Genomic DNA, 6,000 nt, shown 5'->3' on the forward strand with positions numbered 1-6,000 from the left:
AAATTTTTTCCATATTGTGAGTTGCCTCTTAGCTCTGCTGGTGGTTTCTCTTGCAGTGAAGAAGATTTTAAAAACATTAGATCACAGTTTTGATTTTTTTTGTGCTAGTTCCCATGTTACTAAGGAATTGTTCATAGAGTATTTTCTTATGCCAGTGTTTTCAAGAGATCTACAAAATTTATCTTCCAACAAGTTCAGTGTTTCTGTTTTAATATTTAGATCTGTAATCCACTTCAATTTTAGTTTAGTGCATGGTGAAAGATAGGATTCTAGTGTTAGTTTTTGGCAAGTTGAAAACAGTTTTTCAAACATCATTTATTAAAGAAGCTATCTTTCCTCCAGTGGAAATAGTTGGCTGCTTTGTCAAAGATGAGGTAGCTGAGCATGTCTGGAGTTCTCTCTGCATCTTCTAATCTATTCTACCAATCCTCTGGTCTGTTTTGCCTCCAGTACCATCCTGTTTTTATCACAGTGGTTTTGTAGTATAGTTTAAATTGGAGATTGTGATACCCCCTGTTACATCTCTGTTGTCTAGAATGGATTTTGCTATTCTAGGTCTCTTCTGGTTGCAAATAAATTTTTGTACTGTTTTTCTCTAGTTCAGTGAAATATACTTTTGGGATTTCAGTCAAGATTGCATTGAATCTTTATAGCACTTTTGGAAGTATGGCCATTTTCATTGTATTCATTCTCCTACCTAGGAACAAGGGATATCTTTCCATTTTCTGATATCCCCTTCAATCTTTTTTCAGAGTGTTGTAATTCTCTGTATAGAGGCCTTTTGCTTCCTTCACTAGATTGATTCCTAGATTTTTCATTATTTTAGATGCTGTTGTGAAAGGAGTGTTTTCCCTAATTGCTCTTAGTGATTCTGTTATTTGTGTGCAAGAATGTTATTGATTTTTGAGTGTTAACCTTGTATTCAGCTACTCCAGAACATCAGTCCATTAAGTCTAGAAGTCTTTTGGTAGAGTTTTTTGTGTCTTCTTTGTAAAGTATCATGTCATCAACAAATAATGACAATTTAACTTCTTCTGTTCCTATCTTTATTGCTTTTATTTCTTTCTGTTGTCTAATTGCTTTGGGTAATGTTTCCAAAACTATATTAAAAAGGAGTGGTAAAAATGGATATCCTTGTCTTGTTCCTGATTTTTTTGTTTTTTGTTTTTGACCATTTAGTATGATGTTGGCTATTGGTTTTGCATAGATAGCCTTTTTCAAGTTGAGATAAAGATGATCTATTTCAATTTTCTGAAGGGTTTTATCATGAATGTGCGTTGAATTTTGTCCAATGTTATTTCTGCATCTATTGAGATGTACATGTGTATTTTGTCTTTGACTATGTTAATATAGTGTATTACATTTGCTGATTTATGTATGTTGAATCATCCTTGCATCCCTCGAATAAATCAGACTTGGTCAGGGTGTATGATCTTCTTGATGACCCTTTGTATTCTGTTTGCCAATATCTCATTGAGGATCTTTGCATCAATGTTCATTAAGGAGTTTGGCCTGTAGTTCTCTTTCTTGGTTGGGTCTTTCCCTGGTTTTGGGATCAAAGTTACACTGGGTTCTAGGAATGAATTGAGGAGTATTTTTTTCCCTTTCAATTTCACTGAAAAATTTAAAAAGTATTGACAATAGTTCCTCTTTAAATGTTTTGTAGAAATCAGCAGTGAAGCCACCAGAATCTGGAATTTTTGTTAGTAAATTTAGAACTACATTTTCAATTTTACTGATTGTATCTGGAATGTTTAGAATATTTATATTTTCTTCATTCCACTTTGATATTCATATTTATCTAGAAATATGTCCATTTCTTATGTGTTCTCCATTTTATTATAAAACAGTTTCTTAAAGTAGGTATTGATGAACCCCTGATTTCCTGCTAGATCTGTTATGACCTCACTGTTGTTATTCCTACTTGCATGAATTTGAGCCTTTTCTTTCCTTTTTTTCATAATGTTGGCTAAGGGTTTATAGATTGTATTTTTTCTTTCAAAAAGACAACTCTTCAATTTGTTCATTTTTTTATACCATTCTCTTAGTCTCCATTGTGTTGGTATTGATCTGATCTTTATAATTTCCTCCATTCTATGAGCTTTGGACTTGTCTTGATCTTCATTTTCTAGAAGCTTAAGATTCAGTATTAAGTTATTTATTTGAACTTGCTCTATTTTTCTGGTGTGGGCATTTACTGATAGAAATTTCCCTCATAGAAACACTTTCATTTTGTCTTTTAGTTCCCTGCATGTTGCATTGGCATTCTCATTTATTTGTAAAAACTGTCTAATTTATTCTTTAATTTCCTCTGTGGCCCATTGGTTGTTCAGGAGTGTGTTACTCAATTTCCATGTGTTCTTGAAATCCTTGATGTTTATTTTGCTATTGATCTACAGTTTAATTGCACTATAATCTGACAACATACATGGGATAACTTCCACGCCTTTTCGTTTGCTTAAACATGTCCTATGAGCTAGTGCGTGGTCTATTTTGGAGAATGTCCCATGTGCTGCTCAAAAGAACTATCTTATTTCCCCATCAATTTTGAAAGACAGCTTCACAGGGTAAGTCAGTCCAAGTTGGAGGTTATTTTCTTTTACAGCTTGAAATACTTCACTCCAGGCTCTCCTTGACTTGAGCATTTGTGTTGAAAAGTCTGCTGTGATTCTCATGGGCTTTCCTTTGCATGTGATTTTTTTCTTTTCTCTAACTGATTGTAGTATTTTGTTCTGTTGGGCTTCTGTGATCTTGATTATTACATGTTAGGTGTATATTTTTTTGTGATCATGGCTAGTTGGTGTCTATAAGTCTCAATCATCTGTATGTCCAATTATTTTGCTCTGTGTGGGAAGTTTTCTGTCATTAATTCTATGAACAGTTTTTTATGACATTTATATTTTCTCCTGCTTTTTCATCGACTCCTATCAATATTATATTATTCTTTGTATCATCTAGGAGCTATTGGATTGATTTCTCATGTTCCCTTACTATTTTTAAGAGATCCTTCTTTTCATGGTCACTGATCTCCATCCTGTCTTCTATAGCTGATATTCTCTCTTCAAATTGACTCAATCTGTTATGTAAACTTTCAATTGAGGTTTTAATCTCCTGGATATCCATTTGAATCTGTTTTATGGATTCCATTTATTTCCTATGTTTGGCATTCATGATTTGCATTTCTTTCCTATGCTGGGCAGTCATGGCTTCTATCATGGTCCTGAACTTACTTTTTGTTGTTGTTGTTGTTCTAGAGTCTCTAATCATGTCTTTCATTCTGCTCACCATCTCTGTAGATATCTGGGGGATTATTTCTGTTTTGAATTTTTCTAGAGTCTCTTTAATCTGTCTTGTTATTTCCTGTGATATAAGTTCAAGGTGTCCAAGGGGTTGGTTATAGAACATTTGCACCTAATTTCTCCCAAAATACACCTTTGATGAACAGGCAGACTGTATCTGTGCTTGAGCCTTGCATGATTGTCTTTTTATTTCTATTTTTGTTGTTGATGCTGTCCTTGGTTTAATTCCTGGGTTAATACGTTGATTTTCCTGTTATAGCTTGTATTTAGGATTTGAGTCTCTAGTGACTCTGAGGCATGCCATTTTCATTACACCAGGAAGGACAACTGCTTAAATCAATCACAATGCCCTAGCCCAAGTAATACAATCAGCAAACACAATAGCATCAAGCACAGTGGAGAAAAATAACAATTTGTGGTACTTATCACCTTTAACTGTATGAATTAAATCAAAGTAGAGTCTGTAACTCAGAACAATGGCCTTTATGACCCCTGTACCTCTGTGGTTTGAATCCAGACACCAGCCCAGCCAGGAGGTCAGAGATGCAAGGGGGGTGTTCTAGCCAAGATGGGGGTTGGTGGTTGGGTGTGTGGTGTGGAACTGTGGTCCCAGGCAAGTTCCACTTGGCTGGCCCTCTCACCATTCCTTTGCCCAGGCCCAGCAGGGTGGAGCTGTGGTCCCACACAAGCTCCTCATGGCTGCACCTCTCACTGAGGAATACAGTAAAATTGCAGGATTAAATTCCCAAATAATGATCCAAAGTTAGATTGTGATGAGTGACTGCTCTGCTCCAGCCCAGTTCTCCAAATTCTGACTAAAAGCAGTTTTTTCTTCATTAAGGGCTGAGGAATTAAGAATTATTGTCTCTTCATATCAGACTTTCTTAGTTAATGTTTGTTCAGTTAGGTTCCAGGGTTCTTTTGTTTTTTACTTCAAGTGATAACAAAGACTACCAAACAATATAGTTTTCTCATATATAATTTCATTTTGCACTCTATTTATAACATTAGAGAGAGCTCATATTGTTTTTTGGATGTGAGAGTAGGTACGTTTTGTAGTATCACTATCATTATGTCTAAATAGAAATTTGAGACTAAGCTTTCATTCTCTACAGATGCAGATTTTTTAAATATCTTATGGATTCTGTGACACTTTTGGAGCTAGTTCTTAATGTTTATTCTGGAACAAGATCTATGGCAATTGTTTAACTGATTTTGTAAGTGGCCGTTATTTTGAATTAGTGAAAGTCTTAATAAAAGCAAAATGCAGAACTTTTACAACAGATATTTTGCACTATTTATGAAAATTTTCATGGCATGATAGCCACAAAATTTTTATCTTTTGTACCATAAAATTACTTTCTTTACTGATATTCCAGAATCAGATAAACAGAGAGGCTTTATTCTAAGTGAACATTTAGAGAACTCTACTCCTTTCATTTTAAGACCCCATAGTGTCAAAAGATTTTTCTATTCAGATAACCAAAAAAAGAAAAACATGGACAATTGTTGATATTACCTATGAAGAACACATTCATTTTTCAGCATTTTTTAGTACAATCTCTGAGAGGGGATTTTTCTAAAGATGGAGAGTAGGAAGAACATATATAGCATGGAGAATTTCAAGAGAATTCTACTAAGATGGGTTCATTCAAAATAAATAGAAATATCCACTACGAATAGAAATTATGTTTATCTATGTTGATGGATTATAAAGTCTAAAGTAAATATCTTTTATGATTCCAAGAAAGAAAGGTGATATTTTACAAAGAAGGACTGATTATACAGAGAGTTTCAAAACAATCATTAAAATATTTGTAGCATTAAAGACCTTATTTACAATCTTGGTCATGATAGAGTAGATTGACTACACTTTCATAAAAACATCTATAAAAGTTGGACAAAATATATAAAACTATATATAAAAATATAGAAAACTTGAAAGCAATGAAACATTGTGAATACAACCAGAGTAGGAAGAAATTTTATGAATGTAAGTGTAACTAGAGGCATTCATTCTTTATTTTTTTCCTCCCTTAGGTTATTTTTTCTTTTGTGTTTTTTCTTCTCACTGCCTATTCCTTCTGTTTTCCTTTGCTTCTTCTTTGACTTTGATTTTGTGCTTGTAGTATGTTGGATTGAACACAAGGCTTTCTGTATGCTAGGAAAGGTCTGTGACACTGTTCTATCCCTCCAGCTTTAGGAAACCTTCTATTGTGACACTCAGGGGAATTATTTGAACATAAAATGGAAATTTTATTGAACTAACAAGAAAGAGATGGGAATCTTACCTATTCAGAAAGGTAGAAATAGAAGGAAGAAATTTAGATAAGAGGAATAGTAAGAATTGAGAACAAAACTTAGTGTACAGTTTCTTTGAAGAAAATTATCTTTATTCTGCATCTTTGCAAAGAAACAAACTTCAAGAAATTCAATATAAATGAATAACTATGGGGATAAAAAGCAAAGCAAAAGTGTTAGCAGTTACATCACAATTGGGAGACAGATATTCAAGGTCTGCCAGAAGGAGAGGTCCTGGTATAACTATAAAATATTTCACTAGAAACACAGAATAAACTAGAAAACTTATCATTGGGAAGATGATACAGAGGAGAATGCTTTTTATCTTTTTTCTAGGAGAAAATAAAATTCTAGTAGGAGAAATTATCTTCCTCCTCGTCCCCCTCCCCCTCCCCTTCCC

The sequence above is a fragment of the Fukomys damarensis genome, unplaced genomic scaffold (assembly GCF_012274545.1).
Source record: "Fukomys damarensis isolate Sample0158 unplaced genomic scaffold, DMR_v1.0_HiC HiC_scaffold_36, whole genome shotgun sequence".
NCBI classification, from domain to species: domain Eukaryota; kingdom Metazoa; phylum Chordata; class Mammalia; order Rodentia; family Bathyergidae; genus Fukomys; species Fukomys damarensis.